General features: G+C 42.0%; 1 long non-coding RNA gene across 1 annotated transcript; it reads right to left on the reverse strand.

The window, feature by feature from the left end:
* Positions 1-820: 820 nt before the first annotated feature.
* On the reverse strand, positions 821-22,750 carry LOC119890015. The gene is made up of 3 exons (XR_005442187.1): positions 15,420-22,750; positions 14,153-14,222; positions 821-3,249 (listed from the first exon to the last, which is right to left on the reverse strand). It is a non-coding gene; the product is annotated as an uncharacterized LOC119890015 (long non-coding RNA).
* Positions 22,751-23,017: the final 267 nt, after the last annotated feature.

Raw genomic sequence — 23,017 nt, forward strand, 5'->3', positions numbered from 1 at the left:
ATTACCCCACTGTTGTTTTTTCATTAGCTTGGTACTGGCCCAGGGCACTATGCTGGCTTGCCAGGGCCACAGCGTGAAGCCACAGTTGTTGCAGGGCTTTAGGGCCTTCACACTCTGTCTCTCTCGCTCTTCGTCTCTGTCTGTGGTCACACACTGTGACCGTGGCCGTCACAGGGAATAAAGGATCAGGTTACGTACCAACACACTCGTTAACTCAATTATGCAAGCCTTTAACGCTTTGATGTGTAGCGATAACGCCAGGATTATTGAAGGGACAGATGCCACCTGACCACAGCAGAGCTTTGTTGCCACATGCCTCAGCTCCAGTTGATGAAAGATGTACAAAATGGACTGGTGAGGGCCAGAAGAAGGACCACTTATAATCTGAAAGGCCTGAGAGACAGGGGCAGACTTGGAAGATATCAAAGTGGATGAACGAGCTTTACTAATGTTTAAACATGAGCTTGACATTTAAGGTGTGAAACCCGAAAATAGCTTGTAATGGATGAAATGGTTCCAAATTCACCTAACATCTGTTTAATACATAAAATACTCTTTATGTATTAAACGTAATACATAAAACGTCTTAAAAAGAATTCTTTTGCATTTTAAATTATCCTCCTCTTGCAAAATGATGAAAATGTATAAAACACTGCAGCTAGCTCTTCATTGGTTCCCGCTTATTTTTCAGTGGAGCTTGGATATACATCTAAAACCATTAGCTGCACCACTGAGACCAATTAGCAAAATGTGGCCAAACGAACCATCCCTTGCTTTTATAATATGTTCTCTCTATTTACCCTCCCTCCTTGCAGTCCAGTCTTTCTTTCTTTCTTTCTTTCTTTCTTCCTTTGTGGCAGACTGAGACACAATTTTCAAGTGTCTCTGGCCTCCTCTGAGCTCCTGATAAGTGATTTATTTATTAAGAGCTTTCTTGATGCTTTGCAACTGTAGGGTTGCTCTCTTATGGCCTGAAGGACTGACATATTGATGTCTATCTCCCACATACACTCCAGATGTGAACTCACTGGCTTGATGTTTGGTTGGAGGAGCTCAGCTGGAAAACTTTACAGTCGCAGACCAACAGTCTGACCTGGAATAGCCAATGATTCAAAGAGATGATGATGATGATGACAGAGACCCCACAGTTGTTCTGGACTCAGTTATACATTTATCACCACTTATGCTGCCCAAGTTGAAATAGAACAAACTCTCTTTACTAAATATACATTAATTTGAACCACAGCAGCCTGACAGTAAACCTCCTCTCCCACTAGGTGGCAATGCAGTTGCAGACTCACATCATGAGGGGAGAAAAACACCTGTGGGATCACAACATCTCACTTCACGCTCTCTCCCTGCTGTCCTCTTACGTGTCCCAAGTCTTTCAGAACGTGTTATTTTGCTTTTTAGAAAACAAAGAAGAGGATTCACTCATATCAGCAGGAAACATTTGATTTCTCTGTTAAAGACACAAGGGAAACTGCAAAAATGAGTGTTCTGCTGTTTTAGAGATCACAAGTTCTTTATAATTATTTCCAAATTTGATGTTAGATTTGAGGATTTTCCAGGACAACTAGCTTTCACAGAACTGCTGCATTTGAGGCTAGTTTGATGGTTATGTTTAATTGTTATATAGATTGTATTTTATTGAAACTAAGCGAATATGAATTCTCTTCCAATGTCAGTCCTCTTTAAGACTGGCCAAGTTGGCTCAAAGTATCACATTAGAAAACCTGATATAAAAATGTAAAAATGGTGCTCAGTGCTTAGTGTAACAACTGTTAGTTAGTTATACATTTTCATTCCTTGATACATACTTTCGATGAAAAACATTAACATACACATAAACTTTACAGATTTGTATTTTCCTTTTATATGAACTCATTAGCATGTCAGGAACAAGAATCTGAAAGTTGACTGATAAAAAAATAGTTGTACAATTCTATGTGATTTGATATTCTTATATTTTACAACTATAGTTAGGATGCTTAAAGCTGCATTGTGTAAACTGGCAGTGCTGTCTAGCACCTGCAGCTGAGTGACTCTTACATATACAGAGAAAAAGACCAAAATCTGGACAATAATGTGATCATATGTAGCTGCAGCATTGACTGAGTGCAATAAACCACCTGCTCTGCCTCCATCATCAAATCCAATGGAAAGTGTGACCATGTTCATGATGTTGTGTGCTCATGTTACCATGTTACAGAAAACATGGATAAGTACTGAAACCTCATGGGAGGTTGAGCTTTTCTCCTCTTGCACAATTCTTTTGTTAATAGCTACAATTAACAACCAATGGCAGAGCAGTTAGCACAGGTTCTTCATGACCTTCTGACCTCTCTTTGGTTTGAGAACTACAGCCAGAAGAACAACAAAAACAGCGTTTGATGTTGCTAGCGAGGTTCTCTTTCTCGGTCTGCCTGGAAGTCCCCTTCTCTTCCTAACTACCACCAAATGGTGTCCTGTAATTCGCAATGCGCATGTACATCATTGGAGAGAAGACTAAACCCAGAAGCCTGACATTGGGATCTCTCTGCCACATGAAATGGTTGCCATATTTAATGTAAACAAATGGCCAATAAAAAAGCAACTACACAAACAAGTCAGTGTCAGAAATGAATAAAACGAAGACTATAAATCAAGGGGCTAGTTAGCCCCTGGAGTGTAATCGACTGAGATCGGGGACATTGCGGTTTGCCAATGTCCGCAGTGTTTACTTACATCTCACAAGGGCACAGAAAAAACGATGAAAGAAGAAAGGACTTATGTCAAAATAGGATAAAGTGGGTGCTGAGACAAGAGAGAGGAAGATGGGAAATGGAAGAGACAAAAAGAAGGATTTTAAAAAGGGAGCATGAGGAGAGATGAGCCTGGAATCAATAATCTGGTTTCTCTAGTCAGCAGAGGAGGGGAGAGTGAGTGAGCGGCGCCTGAGGACAACAGACCGCATCCTTCCTTCCTGTGAGGCAACGTGGGGACAGGAAGGGCCACCAGTGGAGGTCACTTGGCCAGTGATTCACTTCCTGTCAAGGTCGCCAGGGATCAAGGGATAAGTACATCCGGGTCGCAGGAAGAGCCACCTGTCTGATTGTCTCCGTCTGCGTTCCCTGATGTTAACCTCAATGACAGCCAGGTGGGGAATGGATGCAGGGAGAGAGGGGGGATGGGGCAGGAGCAGGAGGGAGTCCAGGCCTGAGGGGTGAGGCGGCATTATCGTCCCTTCACCAGCTGGGAGTCCCGAGTCTGAAGTAGACAAATGAGTGAGGTAAAAGGACAGGACAACAATTTAACTTGTCTATCCAACAAAAAGGGAAAACATTGTATCTTTACTCATCATGCTGCTCATTTAAATGAAGACAAATCAGTTATTCTGCAAAAAAAAAGTTTAAAAAAAACTGCTTGCACGCATCTCTTCTTTTTACTCAGATTTCAAACATTTCATGCAATCTTGTACTTGCTTTACAGATGACCTCCATATTGTAAGCAAGTTGACAGAGCATTTTTAGTGTTGACTCCTGGAAGGCATTTCTCTCTCAACAAGTTATGGCCTGCTTGGTAACAAAATTATCATTCACACATGCCTTAGGAAAAGGGGTTTCCAGAGTGGAAATACATTGTTGACGTTGAGACAAAGGGGTTATACATTCAAATAACGTGTGCTAGATGGAAACGTACCAAAATTATTGTGACACTGAGGGCTAGAAAAGGGGACAAACTTTGCCACTGTGAGAGAGAAAAGGTGGGGGACTGAAGCCAGCTGAGAAGCGCGCGCATGTGCGTGTACGTGTGTTTGTGTGAGAGTGTGCCAAGCCGACCAGAAAGCGCTGGCAATTTCCTTGAGATGCAGAGCTTCACCGCACTCCCCGGGGAAGGCCAAATAAACCTCAGATGTGCAGCACCCCCCCCCCCCCCCCCCCCTTCCTCCTCCACCTCCAAAGACTATAGAAACACATTACAGTGAAGAAGAAGAGGGGGATAAGAGGATAAGAGGACAGGGAAGGGGCAAGGGGGGTAGAGAGGAAAAGGGAGCTTTCTGCTGTTTCATTTTTATTTTTATTTTTAAAACTCCTTAGCTGTAAGTTGTCACTGTAGTCAACTCCGGGGAGGTTCGCAGATGTTTATCATGTACAAGAGGGAAGAAAAAAGAAATCATAAATTGTTCCACGATGCATCCAAGGTCACAAGTTCAGGCCCATAAAGTACATGAATAACCCTGCGGAGCGTAATTTTGGAAGTAAACCTCAATGTCGTAGGCCGCGAGATTTAACCTCACAAACCTGTCTAAATCATTTTGGAACAAAAGGCTGGACATGGATGTGTGATGTATGGACAGGAATACACCCACATACCCACACACACACACACACACACACACACACACACACACACCCAGAGCAAGGCCAAAACAGTCGTCTGGCTACTCTGAGTTCAAGAAGAGCACATTTTAAAGATAGCAAATCTTGCCGGGAGCTAAAACCATTTATGGAGCAAGCATGCATGAAACTTGCAACCACATTGTAATTGTGTTTGCGTAAATGGCCGCCCTGACCAATGCTGGTCTGTCTTATCTCATTCATGTGAGATGTGTGGCGGATGCAGACTCACCTCTGCATCCGCCCCTAATTTGACTACCTGGATCTGTGAATATTAACACAGTAACACAACCAATTTTAATCTAATTGATCTAGAAATTATGTTGTAATGAGCACGTAATGAGAAACGTGTGATGTGATCCATCCTAAATCACCTTTAGTTACCAGTAAAGGCCTTGCCAGCAGTTAAAGGTAATTTTCTTATATTAATAAGGAGCCTGTGTCACACCCAGTTTCTAACCACAAAGGTTGCCCTTTAAGGGGTCTGGACACCCACCACACACAAACGCATACGCATACCTGTAACACCCCACCCTGTCCTGCGAGTCCCCTGGCAATATCTGTGTTTCAACAAACACTGCGGCATATGCATGAGCCACCAGGGCGTTTACCTGTTTACCCATTGCCTATTACCCAATCCCCGACACATTAGAGCTATCTGACTGTGTTGCTTCACAGCTTAGAGCTTTTTCATTCCTATACTGAAATTAATATTAATGTAAGTATTAGTAAGCCATAAAACCATAAGGACCACATTGAAAGTGTCATTAATATATGCTAAATATAACAATTAAGGAGATACCTAATGAGTAACTAAAGAAGCACATCAGTATATGAAACACACTGCACAAAATACATCATTACATGTGCAAATGGCCATATACTGCATATAGACATAAAGTGTCTTGGGTTGCAGATGAAAGCTGTAAATATTGTTCCAAAACTGAGGGAATCATTCCAAGACAGACAGTACACAGTATGGATTACATGGATTATCATTTGTTCGTAATATCGCTATATAATCAGAACATGCATCAGGAAATCTGTCATGTATGGTGTCATGTGTCCAGAGATGTGCAGAACAGTTTCATGCTACATGTTATCCACTAATACTGATAGTAATAATGGATAATCAGAGTGAATTGTGAAATATTGCTGAAATGATCAGAGACATGGGCAGCGATTCAGAGCGAACCATTGAATGAAGATGCACTGTGGTGGCAGAGACTATAGGTAACTTCCTTTCATGCTTTTGTCCCTTTAAGAATACTTCATTAACATTGATTTTTTCCATTGGTAACACTGCCAACCCTTTTCGGCCATTTGATCATCCTCCTGCATTCCCTGCCTTTGGCCAACACTGGTCGATATGCAAAAACTGAGCTCTCTTGTATCCTTCTAAGTCCAGAAAGTCCAGTTTGTTACTGAGGTGATTATTAAATGGCACTCCTGTAAACACGTGCCCTGAAACATCATGCTCTAGCCTGAGCTACAGGAGACTAAAACAGGCTTCCCACAGATCCCAAAACCAACCTACAAAACCACAGTGGCACCTCAACCCCACCGTCGCTACCTTCCTTTTCCCTTTCGAGTTTTTCTGTTTTTGCAATCATCATTTAACAAGTCAATAAGCTATAGCAACAGTCAGGCTTGTGGCTAGATATGAGCCTGTGATGGACGTAGGGTTACTCTTGCCATACCCAGACTACTGGGCTCACAGTGGGGAAGTATCCGTTTACCCCGGGTCTCCCCAGCTCATTCTCACTCTTGAAGGATGCCTGTATAGCCAAAGAGGGAGGAGGGGTGGATTGGGGGCGGGGGTGGAGTATATGTTTCCATTACGACTATTGCGCTCCTGAAACACTAGAAGTCTCATTTTGGGGATCCAATTTTATTAAATCAACTGTGTGACAACGTTGGGCTGTTTCCACAACATGAACAGGTACGGTGGGTGTGAGGTGTGCAGACAAAGTGCTCTTTGAGTGCTGTGGTCAGGCGCTTTGCCAGACACCTTTCCACACCTAACACTTGTGGAGCCTAATTCAGAGTATGGGCTGAGCCTGTCGTTGCCTTTACCATTATTGCACTCAACACATGGCCAAGAGGCTCTGATAGCTGAAACACTGTTGCGACCAAGGACTCATTTTGAGTGTGTGTGTGTGTGTGTGTGTTTATAGGTAGGCTTGAATGTTTTTACTTCTGTCGGTGCTGGTACTGGAGCATTTAACCGACCCTGCTGCTGCATAAATGTTCTGACAATGATTTTAAGCTATTATATCCCTGCTGCAATTACTTAATGATGAAATATCCAGACTGAAATATAAATAGAAAAACAGATTACAGGTGTGTGTCTGAAAATCAGCAGTGATGTGTGTGTATGCATGTGTCTCTGGAAAGCACAGTATGACAAGAGAGCAAGCAAGTCCTTTTACCACTATAGAAAAATTGAGAGGCTGCAAATCATAATGAGAGCCTAAGTAAATAAATAAGGCAGAGATTATTTATTTGATTTCGGGGAAGCCGGAGCTATAACTCATGTCTCATTGGAGTTGGCGCCAGAGGTGCTGTGGTTTCCAACATGCTGGGAGCCTCCTCCCTACCAAGCTCTACTCTGCTCAGACTCAAGCCTTAGCTAACACCAAAACGTACAACTGCTAACAACCTGTAAAGCACAGCAAGGAAAGGGCAAGCATACAGAGAGATCAGTCTGGGTCACAGTGTTAATGTAACAACTCACAGGCTGGGGTCGTAGCTGTTGGTCCCCCCCCAATAATGTTAAGATACATAAAGATAATTTAAAACAGTCCAGATGGTTTTGTTCCAGTAAACATGCACAGAAAAATGTTGTTTTATTTAGAAGTACAATGCATCAGAGGAGGATAATTATCAGAAAAAATGTGATGTTTCAGTTAAGCCTCTTCACACTCCTCTCCTCACGTTCTTACATGCTGTCTCTCTGCAACAGGAGGTCTGGGAGAAAAATCACTCTTACTTTTGCTTGGATTCCAATCCCATCCCTCCTTCTCTGGCTGTTAGTTTGCCAGCTGAACAGTGTACAGGGCGGCTGCCATTTTGGCAGAGTGAGTCTTTTCCCTTACATAGTTATTAAAGGCTGATTTTCCCCTTGGCCTAGGTCTCCTGAAACAAGGTGTGCTCACTCACTGGATAGGCCCTTAACAGTTTGGGCCCAATTCAAAGGGGACTGAAAGAAGAATGAGTTTGCTGAGATGTATGAAAGAGAGCTGGCCGGAAATCAATGTTATGTCACAGCCAGATATGATTATGGTAATCTGTATTAATTTGACCACAAGCACATAAATACAGATTAGGACAAGCCGTCTCTGGTGAACGCACCCACCCACCAACCCACACATGTATGCAATACATATTCTGGGCCGCACAGAGAAGTCAACATATGGAAAAACCTTTAGAGGTAACAGTGATGATACGCAATAGAAGACAACAAGTTTACAAATTAGCTTGTGACAAGCTTCACATGCTCATGTGGTGGTGTCAGGCTGCGTCACATCACACGCTAGATGGAAATGAACAACCAAAAGGAGCAGTTACCGTGGTGATACGTCTTACACAGACACATCAACACATACAGTACACACACTTGCAGACAACACACACACGCACATTCATAGATAAATAGACATACGCGCACATGGACACCCAAGAAAACACACTTGGCTGCAAGCGTAGTCCAAATGGCGATACTTCCCCGGGTGAGGCAGCACCCTCTGGCCTGTGGGGCTAACAATAGGATCCATTCTGCACTGTCCCCTCTGCGCTGTTCACAATCCTCCCTCCCTTCCCTCCATGCTTATGACTAATGACCTCGGGGCAGGGGTAAGTTAGGGGTGAAGGTGGGGGGTGGGAGGGGGGTGATGCTGTCACTGAAGACGCCAAGACAACAACATCATCACAGAATTTGAACTCAGGCTCTTTCAAGCCCTCAACAACAGCATTTAAAAAAAAAAAAAAAGTAAACAAAATGAAAACTAAAATCAAGCCATATTAGAGTTAAAGAACTTCTCCTAAAACTGCCCTGCAATGGCACATGCTGTGTCAATCACTTTCTGTAAGCAATGGTTTCATCAGCCAGCATCGATGATGTCCCACAACCGATGTCCGTCCATGAGTTGCAAAGAAGTGTCACGTTTTAAACAGATGAGGCATAGTTTGTCTGGCGGCATTGGCTACTTCAGTGAGCATGCCAGAAACGTGTTACTGTGAAAAGACATTCCACATTAAGGCCATTAGAAGTGCCATTATGGTAAGCGTGCCACATCTCCCTCTCAATCCAAAAAAAAAAAAAGACCTTTCATATAAAACCCACCGTATCGCATTCCCTAGGAATACTTTAAATAGGCTACAGGACGGTATAGCTGTCTGAGTTCAGCGCATGTATCACTCAGCTGGAGGACTAAGGGAGGGTGGCGCGAGGCCAAGCCCAGTTGAGGGGAACGTGTGCGGGGTGTGGGGGCTGGAGCAAAAGTTTTGAGCTGGCGCACACAGATGTGGAGGCACTGATGGATGTTTCTGTGACAGATGCTAGCTCCGCTCAAGCATGTGCAGCTGCGTGGACCTGCACACGTGTGTCTGCGCTTCACTACTTGTGTGTGTATGTAGTGGTCTTTACAGTACATATGTGCGTGCTAGATTATCTTGTGTGCGTGTGTGTGTGCGCGCGCTGACATAAGCGTCGGTGTGCGTGTGTTTCTCAGCTTCATACTTGGATCATTTACATTTTTGGCTCCTCAGTTACAATAAAAGGCACTCTGACTCAATCTCAGTATTTACTGTTTCCTGACTGTAACTGTTACTTCAATATAACGAACTGGCGCACAATTTAAATGATGCACCAGACTGAAGTCGCAGAGATACAAAGGGAACAAAGCCAACAAATTCACAGGTATCAAAGCTTTGACAGCTCACTTGTTGCAGTCTGTGATAAGATTCACATGGCACAGGACAACAAGGCTACAGTGTGAATCAGAGGGTGAGCTGTATCTGCGCCCCGCTGAGTACGTGTTGTGTGCACGTGTGATTGTTCTAACTGCAATCACAGTTTGTGTGGGTTACTGCGTACACGTCTGACTGTGTGTGTATGCACATACTTATGTCGTAGGAGCACTTGCATTCATGAGTGTTTGGAGATGACGCAAGCCTTGCTGGTGCAAGCTGGTGAGGTGCTCAGTTATGCCCTAATTGAACGGCCAGCTTCAGCTGCCTGATTGCAAACAGACCCAGGTGAGTGTGTGACAGCACCCTCCTCCTCTCTCCCTTCCTTCTCTTCCTCCTTCACTCACTCCCTACTCCAGCTAACTCCCTCTAATGAGTTTCGAGACCCATGTCATGCACTATGCTTACTGCAGTGCTAATGATTACAATTTGTCCAGCCGTCTGATTAAGGAAGTGGCTATTAGAGCACTGTGCCACACTTAAAATCCTCCCCCGACTGGCTCGGCACAGAGTTTTATGGGCACAGGCGATGGAGTGTCACTGAGGAATAGCTCTGCACCATCAAAGCTCTAATGATCCTTAATAGCATATGCATGTATTTTACAACTGTGGTGCTCACAGAAAACCCACAGTTATATGTAATATCATTCACAAGGTGTAGTAAAACATACATTTTGGAAGGAGGAGCTTAGATTGTGGTGTTAGGCACCCAGACAGGAAACAAAACTAATTTTTACTGGGCAAGGGCACCCAAATGTAATTACTTATGACCATAGGTTCAGGCCTGTAATAAACAATTACTTGGATTACACCAGCGCAGTGCCTCGTAAACACTACGGTTCTAAACTACACCTGAGTTTTCAGCCTGTCTGCTGGCTGGGCCAATGCACTACCTCATAGAAGAACCATGTCTGACAGCTTGGCAGTCCTCCATCCAAGCAAGCACAGGTTCTCAGATACTCTTGTCACGTAATACTTTATTAAGATTGTTGAAATGGGAATAAGCAGCTAAGATAAGTAAAAGAATGGGCTAGAGATTGGTACCAGACAACAGCAGAGCGGGCTGATCCTAAGAGTAAGGAGAAGCGACAGGTTGCGGCAAAAACAAATGCACCATCGAACTGGTGCGACAGTAAGAGACCGAGGTCTGTGACTCATGATGCTCTTTCAAAGAGTTGAGGATCATCCATAAATAAAGTACAGACTATGCGGTTCCCTCTATCCAGCACAAATGTTCTGTTCCTCTTTCCCCTAAAGGCCAATAAGATAAACAACATGGACACAACACAATAATACCCCCTGAGGAGAACACTGAATGAGACTGAGCACTTTCCATCAGTCTTTTTCTCCTTCTCTCTTTCACTCCTACAAATTACTGGACTCCTCTATGCTCTGCACTTAATCTTTCCTCTCTTCTGATCTTCTACGTCTGTAGATAAATGACAGTAAAGCAGATAAAGGAAGGAAGAAAAGTGATTGCAGTTTGAAAGAGTTGTCTTCGATAACAAATGAGCACCTTTGTGGTCGGAAGCGCGTTCTGCCCTTACTTCCTTTCCTCTATCCTTCCTTCTTTCCTTCCCTGGCCTGCTTCCCAGCCTGTGCCAGTAGGCGTAGTGCTGGAACGCGCTGCTCCTCTCTGCGTCGTCTGTGCATGCCTGCTAGCCCTGAGCCCAGCCCGGCAGCAAAACAGGCCAGCACCAAAAGACGGAGCCAGGAGGAGTGAGATTAACATGAGCTTGGAGTCATTACTGTTCATGAGCCGTGTCCAAAGCAACAACTTTTATAGCACCTGTAACACACCAGCTAATCTGTCTGCCACCCCTGACCAAATAAACAGAGCCAATGCCACTGCAAACACACACCCACACACCAGACTAATGCTGCCTTTGCACATAAGCTGCCTTTAGTGTTTGTTGTTTAAAATACAGCTTTATGATTGATCATATGTTTATTGACCTTTGACTTTCAGGATGGTTTCTTAAAGGCTTTATAGCAGCAACAGAATAGCATGCACACACATTATGCCAGACCTCTCTCTGTCTCCAACAACACACCACCACCTCTGTCTTGCCCATCAGCCAATGCCAGGGCTAATCAGTCAAAATAAATCCAATAAACTAAAACACAGACCCTTACATTTAATTACAGGAATTGGGATCTTGGAGGGGAGTGCATTGCCAACACACATACTGGCTCCTTTATCGACAAGCATACTGCGCTAATTGCAGCCTATGTGATTATATAATTTAACTGTATTTAACCACATTAGTAGATGGTGTGTACTACCGGGAGTGGACATAATCCTCGGGAAGAGGACATGTATTTAATTGAATAATTTTCAATTCACAGGCTGATAAGGAGCGGAATAAAGGAAGCAAACCTCTCCGCGTTGGTTGCAATCCTATACCATAGTCTTCTCATTAGGCATAGTCAAAGAAAGCCTTGTGGTGGGTTTGCCCTGGGCCGGTGACTACTACCCTGTGAGTGAGAGGACAGGAATGATGATGTTCCCAGGGAAGCCAAGGGTTAAAAGGTCACCAGCGATCAAGGTACTCATGGTGGATTGTGTTTGAAAAGGCTGCACAGGCTCAGAAACTTGGCAAAACAAATGTGAATTATACTGTGACATTTAAAAGTCAAACTAAAATTCAAATCAGTACATACAGTATATCCATGGCGTTTGTTTTCATTTGCTTATTTGCTCAACAATTGCTATCAAGTAATTCAAGTTATTAACTTGTTTTCTGCAGAGAACAGCGACCCAATATTTGGTTCCGACTGACAGTGCTGGTACTGGTAATTTGATTGGTCCAATATCTGTGTAGGTGGACACTAGAAATAATATCAGTAGATATCAGTAATATCACTTAAACTACAACGGCAAGAAAAGCTTTGTCTACCTGTAATTTGAGTATGTAGCTACGTTACTTTTTGACTCTGTGCTTTACTCCATGATTCAAATCAAGGAGTGCTGATGTTACAGTACTACAGTTGCTCTGAATTTTGGCAGTGTGGTCATTTACTGTCACCACAACCGGCATAAAAGACAGACAGCTAACGTTAGCTAGCAGACAGTACTAATGCTGCGTTCCAGGCAACTCGGAACTCGAAAATTTCTGACCAGCAACCAGAATAAGTACTATGGAACGCCACTTGGAGCTCCAACTTGTGAACTCGGAGACAAAATAAAAGGTAACATGAAGTATATTTGGTTGTATCATATATTGTAAAACCTGTTCTGTATGTAAATTGACGTAGACAAATGTTGGCCATGGTATTATAGGTATCCCTACACCAAGGGCACTGCTGAGGGTTCAATTGTGTGTACACTTGACAAAGAACCATCATTTTGTCATGGTCAGCCATGTCTTTTGTTCAATTTCGGCGTCATGAACCAGCATGCACCTGGAATGCTTTCAGGTTTGAAGTCGGTCATTTCAACTAGGAAATATCTGAGATCCGAGCAGTCTGGAATGCAAGTGGGTACCAATGGCTCAGCAGGTGTTAAAATATACGGAATGAACATTCACGTCTTTTGGAATTAGGGCAAAGATTAGCAAGCTAGACTAACTCACTTTCATTGCAACATCCTTTGCTACTTTGTGCTTTTAGTGTGTTTTTAGTTATTTTTAGTTGTTGTGTAAAGAGTCTTTGAGTATCTTGAAAAGAACTCTATAAATAAAATGTATTATTATTGCTAGAAGCTAGTTAGCTTAGCTTGCAAGTTTTCACTTTCTGAATGAAATACAAACTTAACAGCCCAATGAGTCCTGCCAAATGTTCAGAGTTGTTAAGGGACAGGACCCAGTACACAACCAATCCTATGTGGGCTTGCTAAAAAGGGGAAAAAACATCTTGAATCAATGTTTCTAAGCTATATTCTCCAGTCAGTAGTGCTCAAAAGCTGCCAAGAGTGTCTCCTAGCAATGCTGACCATCAAAAGTCAGTCAACTTCTACCAAGGAAACTGCCCACTCAAGAGGCCAGCAGTTTAGATACTGTTTCCACAAAGAATGATTGAATCCTTATTTAGACTTCCTTACACAAAAAGTGAGAAAATCAACATTTCAGTTAAACTTTATGTCATTTCTCAAACTATAGCCTACTTTTGCCCTGATAAGTTGTAATAATGTTGTCTCACACACACTTGGTTAGTGCATAGAAACAAGAGTTAGGTCAGTTCTGAGTAAAAGTGCACACTCTTAAATATGCATTTTTCAGGCTTGACTGACTTAAAAAAAATTAAAAAAAATAAATAAAATTCTTTTTTAGAACAGAAACAGGACCAAACATTTTGGCTAGCATTTTCTCCTGAACTGAGACAAAGGAAAAAAAGCCAAATAAAACTGATGACAATGCAAACAACAAACAATATGATGATGATAACGATGGCGTTGTAATATGATGAGCTGATGAGCCGCAAGATTTGTCAGGCCCCATGAGAAGAGCAAAGAGGCCCTGCAGGCGGAAGTGTGGGTGATCAGCCGATAGACTAGGACATGTGGTCAGGGTTGAGGGTCATCTCACCCCTATCACCGCTCCCCCGCACCGCTGCACACAGGAAGTCCAAATCAACACATACACACACAGAAGCGAGCGTGCACACACACGTAAAGACACGCACAGGCACACATAGCAAGGAAAAAATTCCCGGTTGCTGCTCCAGGGCTGACCCAGTAACAGTCCCCCTGCAGCAGCCGTGTTCTCAGCACAGTGATGACCTGCTCCTGGAGCTCATAAACACAGGCCACCCAGAGAGAGAGAGAGAGAGAGAAAGGTAGGCGGAGGGTGGAGGGGACTTACACTAGCCTAGAGGCTCTTCTCCACTGGCCAACTGTCATGTCCTGTGACCTGACCTACTGGACCCATAGAGCTGTAATAACACACACAAACACACACACACACACACAAGAAAGAAAATCCAGCTCAGTCAGGAAGACAGATTCTGTTACCGGTGCTACAAAAGTTTGCAGAAGGTGTTTTTCTTGGGATAAGTCATAGAAACATGATATCATTAGTTTCTTCAGGAGTAAAAACACATAAGTAGGCTCAGATTCACAGGTTATTTAGGTAATTGAAGAAGAGATATAACTTTGAAACATGCAACAAAATTGGCTGTCTGATCAGCATGACAGGTGACACTGACTGTGGTTCCTCCTTACATGCTAATGCAAATATCCAGTTAAGTAAAGAAGGAAGTGCACCTGTTGACTGGTTAACCCCAGGCCTGCATTTGCATACGATGCCTGTGCTTGCTAGTAGCGCAAACCAAGTCTGTTGATCTTGCTGTTGGTTTGTTTGCCAGTACTCGAACACCATACATCATGATTTATTTGCATAGCTTAGTGTATAACTGGAGTGAATTAGTTTTTCGCCTTGTGCACAGTCTTACAGCTAAACTGGGTTTTACAGCAAGTGCAGGCTGAAGCACAAACGAACAACAGGGGTGTTTCAGAAGTTACCAAATGATTTACAAATGCTCTCTTAGCTTACAAAAACATCTATAAATGGCTCCTTTCAACCAAACTTTTTTGTTTGTCCAGAGTTAGCAAACAGAAGTTGCTTTGGGACAGAGCATTGATTATGTGCAGGATGTGTTTGGTACTGAAAGATGTTGGGGGTGTTAGATGAAAAAACAGTGTGATGACTGTTCAGAATCCCGCCCCAAACACAGACTTTCATTAATGACTAAAGGTCTGGTCATGAACTTGTGGCCTGGTCAAATAATGAACGCATTTGTGGCCCTGCAAAGATAAAAAAAACATCTCTCACTTCTCAAAGTAGCAACTGAAGGCAATTAGTTATGTTCCTTGTTGATTTTGTTAGTGTATTCCTTTGAGGCCTATCTTAATTTAACTTATCAGTGGCTCAGCAGATGTGTGTGTGATTGGTTGTGCGAAGTGCCAGATGTGTCGGGCACCTGTAGTGTGCTGTCAGCGCTGAAGAGAGGACCCAGCGGCAAGCAGGACAGTAGAGCTTGTCCGGGCAGACACAGATGCACAGGGTCACACAGGGCGGCCATTGTGCAGACACCATTCATGCACAGAAACACATACACAGAAACACACACCTGGGATGGGAGGCAGCAGCAAAGTGCCACTGTGCTGAACTGAGTCAGGGAGCCAGCTGCTTGTCTTGCTGTTGCTGGGATCCTCCAGTATACTCTGCACTGGCTGTAAGAGAGCAGAGATCAGGCAGAGACTGACTGATTGACTGACTGGCCACCCCACGTACCCCCTCACCAGATTCCGAATGTGATAGATAATTGTCTCCTCACAGTTAATGAAGGACGATAATGCGAACATAAAATGAAACAAGGAGGCATCGCTGCATCTTCCAAAGCAAACCACACAAAAATTACTACTTGTGTGACTTAACATTTTCACGTGTATAGTCCATGACTTGGTCTTCAAACAATGACTCAAGCCCAAAGGTTCAAAATTACGTTTTAAAAAAATGTGCAGCAAATCAGCAGTTGCAGAGAGGTGGTCTGGGTGGATGGCAGGCGTACAAAGTGCAGGACTTTGACACCAGAGGCCAGGCGTTGCAATCTGAGTCCCGTCTGTGGTTAGCTTAAGGCAACGAAAGCAATTTAGTTAAGGTGAGGGAAAAATCGTGTTAATAAATACATTGTGTCTTCTAGTCATTGCAGTCTTTTTCTGATGCTACAGTCATAGTTGCAGATATTGTATTTGAAGATCGAATATTGTGGTCGAAGCACCCTTGGGTAAGTAAGAGATTACAGCAGTGAGGTAAGATTTTTAAGTTTTCATTTCTTACTCCCTGATATGCGATCACTTTACTGATACATTAAGTATCAATATTTTTGAAACTTGCCAGATATGTTAATTAACAACATTTCCTTGTCATGTTAATGAAAAACATAATCTGGCTGGCATTACATTTTCTTCACAAGCATATTTCCTGTTGCGTTTTCTCTTTTCAAGAGAAGGGGAAACAGTCCATTGCTGCCATGTTTATCCTTTGATCATTTGACTGGATTTTCAAAGAATGAATCCATGACTGTTTTATCCAATGAAACGACTATCTATTTTTGGTTGGAGCACTAATATGTAAACCAGATTTACTGTATATCCCACCTAAACCAAATTATAAAACATCAATGACAAGTGCTGTTGGAGGAAAAGATTTGAAAGCAAATCCCAGAATCAAATCAACAGAAATAGAGACACGTGTTCATCACTGTGACGGCCTGTTATGGAAGCAAAAATGGCTGGCTCAACAGTCCAGGGCTACACACGTGATTGATCATTACATGGTGCGTCTCAACAGTTACAAACTTTGTATACATTTATTTTTTATCATATTTCGTGAGAAGAAAACAATAATTGCTATGATACAACTTGGTGATAAATCAGCTTATACGTGAGGGATGATGGCAGGAGCATAGGGGAGGTATAGACCTGATCTGAGGTCAGATCATGCTTCAGTCAGATTATAATTCAGTGCAAAATACATTACCATTGTATCAGTTGAGGGTGGATGATAACAACATTCCTCCAGAGCTCATTGCCCAGTTTAAAAATGCAGATGTCAGATACCCCCACCCCCCTTTCCCTCCATCCCCTCCTCTCCACCACTCTTGATCTCTCCTCTTTGATTTATTCATTTTCTATGTTGGCGAGCCAGCGGAGACAATGGCGTCTTTCATAAGTGAGGCCGTGTTCCCACTACCAGCACACTGCAGTCCCCCAGAGTCCCTCAACCACCAGGCCAGTCTGATTTGACCAGGTCATGGAGGACTGGTTCTACTTGGAAAGGAAACACAGAAAGAGTCATTCTATTGGGTCATATACGCAGATACTGCACTGTGTATACATACATACATACACACAGTATATATTATATAGAAATGTTTATTTTGTAAAATATTGTCAGGCAGGAAAAACAACAACCAAAGAATAGTCCACATTAATAACAACATGGAAAAACTCTGTGTGCCTTGGCACAAGTATCAGAAAATCTTTAAAATGTATCCAAACTTGAAACCACTATGCTTCTTTCATTTCATTTGGTTTGGATTACAGGTTAAAGGGATGCATGTACTGTATTCTAAGAGCAAACTTATATCTTGAAATGCTGCAGTTATAAAATAATGTACGGGACTGTTTCAGCATGGGATGAAATAGATATTAGATATGGACCTAACGGATATTAGGTCCCCCATGGCATATAAACAGAAGCCAGAACATGAATAGTCATGTTTCTCCCTCAAAGACATAAAAAGACAAACCAAAATGGGTTTTAAAAACTACATTTTAAAATTCTACAAGCACCGGTTTTCTGTAAGTTTCACTTTGCAATCACATGAAGCAATCGGTGTGGGAGGAAAATATGGAATGAGAAAAGAGGGACAAGAGCTGGTGGGAATGAAGGAGAGAGGACTACAGTCAAATGAAGAGGGGGGTGAGCCGGGGTCATGTTGCCTCCCCCTTTACTTGCTCTCTGAGGTACAGGGAGGCTGACTGCATAGTCAAGGCTCCTGCTTAGAAAGACAGTCTTTCTTTTCTCCAGGCCCTCTGTAATGCAATTGAGAGAAATTAGTATAATTATGCTCCATATTGCAGATTGAGGAGGCAATGTGGCCCGTGGGACGAGGATGGGGAGGGCAAGCTAGCTTGGGTATTTGCTGATGGGAATAACTAATTCATCAGCTACTTTTGCCATTTACATTCTTGTACATTCTTGCATTTATGACATTACAGCTAATCAAATAAAGAGGTCCTGGAATGCTGCATCTTTCTCAAAATGTGATTCCGCTAATGCGAAAATGACTCCTCCTCCCTCTGGCCCCGCAGTCCTCCCATCAACCATGTTCCAGCTGCTTTGCCCACTTGGCCTGCGACCACGTTACGCAAAAGAATCTGTCCGAGTTGTCGCCTGCTGTCAATGCCAATTTCTAGTGTGATTGTGTTCCATTCAATAACAGCTGCACATACGCTGAAACACGTGCGAGTGCACTGCGAAGGACAGATCCGTCAGATGAGTACGCACTGAGACAGATGTCCCCAATTCTGACATGTTTGTGGAAGAAAAATGTTAAAAAGCGGTACAAAACATATCCATGTCAATAATGTATTTTTGTACTGATTTTGGCTCTGGACTTCTGAGAAATGGCACAGGAGGGGTTCTTCCCAGCCCAAACCAGAAGTATGCATTTTGTTTTACCACAGTTTGCCTGAACAAGGTTTCAGGGCCCCGATCCACCATTATATATGCAACTGTGACAGTAATTAAAGAGTGCTGTATACAGGGGTCAAAATGAGGTGCAGAATGACTGAAAGAAAGAAAGATTGATATAAGTACAAGTGCCTTAAAACATCAAGATGGAGAAAACGTGGATTCTACTTAATTATCAGGCATCTATAAATGAACTGGAGATATAACGATATCCAGATGATTTACAGGAAGTGATGAGGATGCAACACGTGTGACAATGTGACCTTGAAACACACTTGAGGCCGTCCGTCCGTCCGGACCCCACCCTGCAGAGGTGGAGGGAGCAGTGGGGGGTGGAAGAACACCATTTGATCCCTGCACCAGAGAGCACCAGGCCTACACATCATCTATATCCTGTTTGGGAAAGCAGCCTTTTGAAACCCATCTGCTCATAGCTCCCAATGGCATCATCAAAGACACGTATGAGACAAGCGCATGCAACGAAGAAGAGGAGCCCGGAAACCAGTGACCAGGTTTTCATAATCAGAGATTCAGCATTTGTAATTAAGATCAACAAGAACAAAGTTTTTGAGAGGATGAAAAGCTGCATTTTACATAAATATCTGCACCAAAAAAAGAAAGTAAATAAATGAAGGGAAATTCTCAGCAGCCACAAAGCTGATGTCCGCCCACTCAGACGTCCACTGATCATATATTCAGTTTTTTGCTTTTGGGAGTTAACAGGTCAAAAACCAGATGATGCCTGCTATTAGTCCGTTATTATATGCTTACATCATGTGTGTTGCCTGTATGTGACAACCCACAAGGAGAAGACAACATGAAATCGGCTGAAACTAACAGGTTTGAACAAGCGGTTTTAAAGTTAGAAAATAATTAAATTCAGAAAGGCAAGATAAAAAGCCTGTAAGAGAAAGAAGCGACAAATCTGATTACTAGCAGAAAACAACTTCTATTGAATCTGAGTAACCCAGATTTGTTTGTTAAACAAGAAACATACATGGTGCACTAATATTTATAGCCATATGAAAACTCCCCAAACAGAGCAATGACATGATGAAGAATAATACATTCTGATCTCATTGTTGTTCTCATTCAATATTGGCATTTTCATGTGATACTTTTTCTATGGATTTGATGCAGTGTGATGCAGTAATACATCATAAGTAGTTGAAAATTGATTCACATGTCAAAAGGAAACAGTATTAATGACAAAAGACAGAAAACAAACTGACAAAGTGTATGAGAGAGATTCATCGTCTCTACTGAAAAAAGTTTTTTTCCTCAAAATATCCAGTATTGTTATAAATGCTGCAAAACTAAAACAGATGACTAAGACAGTAATGTAGCAAACCATACCAGTAAGTGAGTATTAAAAACACATTATTTAGAAAAATCATTAAATCATATTAATAAACACTATATTACCTAAAAAGAAGTTCAGAATGTTTTAACTGCTTCACAATGAAAAACTGGTTTTAAGGGAGATTTAGACTGGAGATTTGTGGCAGTGCAATGTAATAAAAAGTTTTGTGACCAAAAAGGAAAAAAAAAATACCCTAAAGATTGTCAAAGTTGTCGAGACACATAATGTGGGCCGTTAATCAGTCACAGACTGAAGGGAGGCGGCTCCCTCAGGAAGCAATTAGCTGTGTTGGACCAGTTGCTAATAAAACACTTGGGTTACAAGCTACCCACAGCCCAGCCAGGCCAGGGGACCCACGGTACTCTGTGCATGTGTGTGTGTGTGTGTGTGTTGAGGCCTAACAGGTAGACAGAGAATGCTACAGTAGCAGCAACTCATACCGCAGCGCTGTTTGTCAGTTTCAATCAGTGTAAAAGTGATACTTCATCCCAAAATCTATCTTTTGAATTTCAACCCTCACCCTCTGCAGACTTGAAAAGATAGCAGTAAGTTTGTCATTTGGTCAGTCAGTGATCACAGTGAACAAACATCTACAGAAATGTCTCAATCCACTCCTGAAGTACAGCATAGTCATTGCTCGCCTCTCCATCAGGATGCTCAGTACGTTCAAAATAGCCATAGTTACACGAAACTATTGCTGAATACATCGTCTTTCCTTCAGTCTTTGTTTGTATTTTGACAAAATAATTATTTCAAAATATACCCACAAATTGACATTGACCTTTAATGAATGGATGAAATGTCCCGCAACCTTGTGATTATAAAAACCTCAATAATCAAGTTTCCATTTTAACACAAATTTGAAACAGAATTTCCAGAAAATCGCCAAAAGAAAATGCTAGTTGATATACAAATCTTAGGAGATGAGTGTGAATTAAGATAAATTGTCACTGGCAGTAATTCAGTCAGCCATTAAACCATTGCAGAAGAAGACCACAAACATCTTGTAATTAAAAGAGCACCAGTAAACCCTCAAATGGACAAAAACAGTGTGGAAAACATGGCGTTTGTGTTTGTTTCATGTATTCATTTGAGGAAGGTTGCAGTCTCCTCATTGGTCCCCTCTGATCTGATGATGCTTTATGTACGTCATGATTAATTGACTGCACATTCCTGCGTATTTTTTTTTATCAATAGACATTGTATTGATAAAGACAGCTTAAACCTGTTTTTCCGGATTTATTACATTTTAAATTTCTGTCAGATGGATGGAAATGCACTAAATGTTTAAAGTACAACAATGTTACAGTACAAGCCCTGAATACTTCAAATCAAATCTTTAGCATTTGGTAAATATTCATGACAAAAAAAAAATCCAAAGTCAAAGTCCGGAAATAAACATAAATCTTTTAAACAATGCTATTTTAATTAAGAGCTCAACATTCAAAAACACAAACAATTCGAATTCAAAAACCCTGACTGGTCCCCAGAAATACATAACATCACTTTTTTTTCCACCTGAGGTCTGTCTCACTTCAAGACAGTAAGAATAGGACTGACAAATTGTCTAACTTTGTCAGAAACACTTGTGTCGTTCTGTACGACCACATCACTCACAGTAAGGTTTTCAGGGCCTTTAAAGCCTGTAGGGAGTGTGTGTTTGATACTTCTCAGTGCAGTATCACTTCAAGACATTTCTTTTTCGTTACAATTGTACACATTAAATTTAAATTGAATTTCTAACCATCCTTTTTTGTCCCTACTATAACAAATAAAAATATTGGTATTCTATCTAACTAAACAAAAAGTACAACATAAGTTAACAGTTATAACAGTTAGACCAAAGGGGGGCTGTGGAAGGCAACAAACCATGTTCCCATGATGGGAAGCCATAGCCCTCAGTGGGGAGCCTGTACAGTCCAGAATAAAGCACCCAGCAGCCACTAAGAGGATCCCAAAAACCACCTCTTGTGGTGTGGCGAGTGCAGCGTTAGATTAGGTTTCAGCTCAGCATCCAGGCCCTGCCAAAGCACAGACATTAGACACAACAAAACCAGCGCGTTTAGAAAACAAAGCCCAAGAAACCCCACTTCAAACTCTTCCCGGGGGGGCAGGGTGAAAAGAGATAGAGAGAGAGGAGAGAAAGACGAGAGAAAGAACGAGTAGGTGGTGGTGGTGGATATAAGTGAAAGCACATTGACAAGCTGTAGACAGCAAGCACTCTCTGCATGTTTAATGCTCGGTCCGGCTTCCAATGTTTCGGAGGGATCTGTTGAAAAGATTGGTTAGTGACTTTACACATGGGACCCTAAACTCTACTTGATGGCTTTTTGTAATGGATTAGGCTCCACGAAAAGGTCCCATTTTTCAGATTTTGAGGAAGGTGTTAACTTGTGAGCATCATAAACAAAAGCCCATTTGGCTGGCAAATATGAAACGCTGCTTCTCTGAAACGGCCATTCTTGTACAACAACACAGTGACTAAATGGTTCAATATTTATGGTGTCAAATACATGTTATAAAACATTATTCAGTGACATATCGTATGCTCATTATCACCATTTATCATTTCACCATTACACTTGAAGCCTGCATGCTGCAAAAGAAAGGAGATCTGAAGTGAAATTGTAGCTTAGACACTAATCACTTGCAGATTGTCATAGGGATTTAATTTAAGTTGTGATTTTTTTTAAAGCATAAAAAGATAAAGATGGCCTGGTGCTTTCTGCAGCCTTCTTAGAAAATTGTCTTCTCAGTCTGTCTTGAAATGTTTTAATATACATTTATTACATACTTTTAGCTAAGATTATTTATCTGCCATGCAGCACAACTTAGGCTGCTTTGGCAGCACCCATAGGAAAGCAAAATCCAAGATGAGATCTCATAGTTGTTTCCTTCTTTTCTCCTAGACACAAATGAGCTGCTTTTAATACCAAAGTGAGACCAAAGGCCTTTTCTCCCACTTCTCAAATTTATCTCAGGAGAAACAACCATATAAAATCTCATTTATGTCTGACTCTGATCAAAACAAGAGATCTCTAACTGATCTTAAATAAGACTAATTTAAGTCTCCTGAACATTGGACCATGAGATCAGAAAAAGAG

This window comes from Micropterus salmoides, unplaced genomic scaffold (genome assembly GCF_014851395.1).
Source record: "Micropterus salmoides isolate LMB-PRFRI ecotype aquatic unplaced genomic scaffold, ASM1485139v1 Ms_hic_scaffold_10, whole genome shotgun sequence".
NCBI classification, from domain to species: domain Eukaryota; kingdom Metazoa; phylum Chordata; class Actinopteri; order Centrarchiformes; family Centrarchidae; genus Micropterus; species Micropterus salmoides.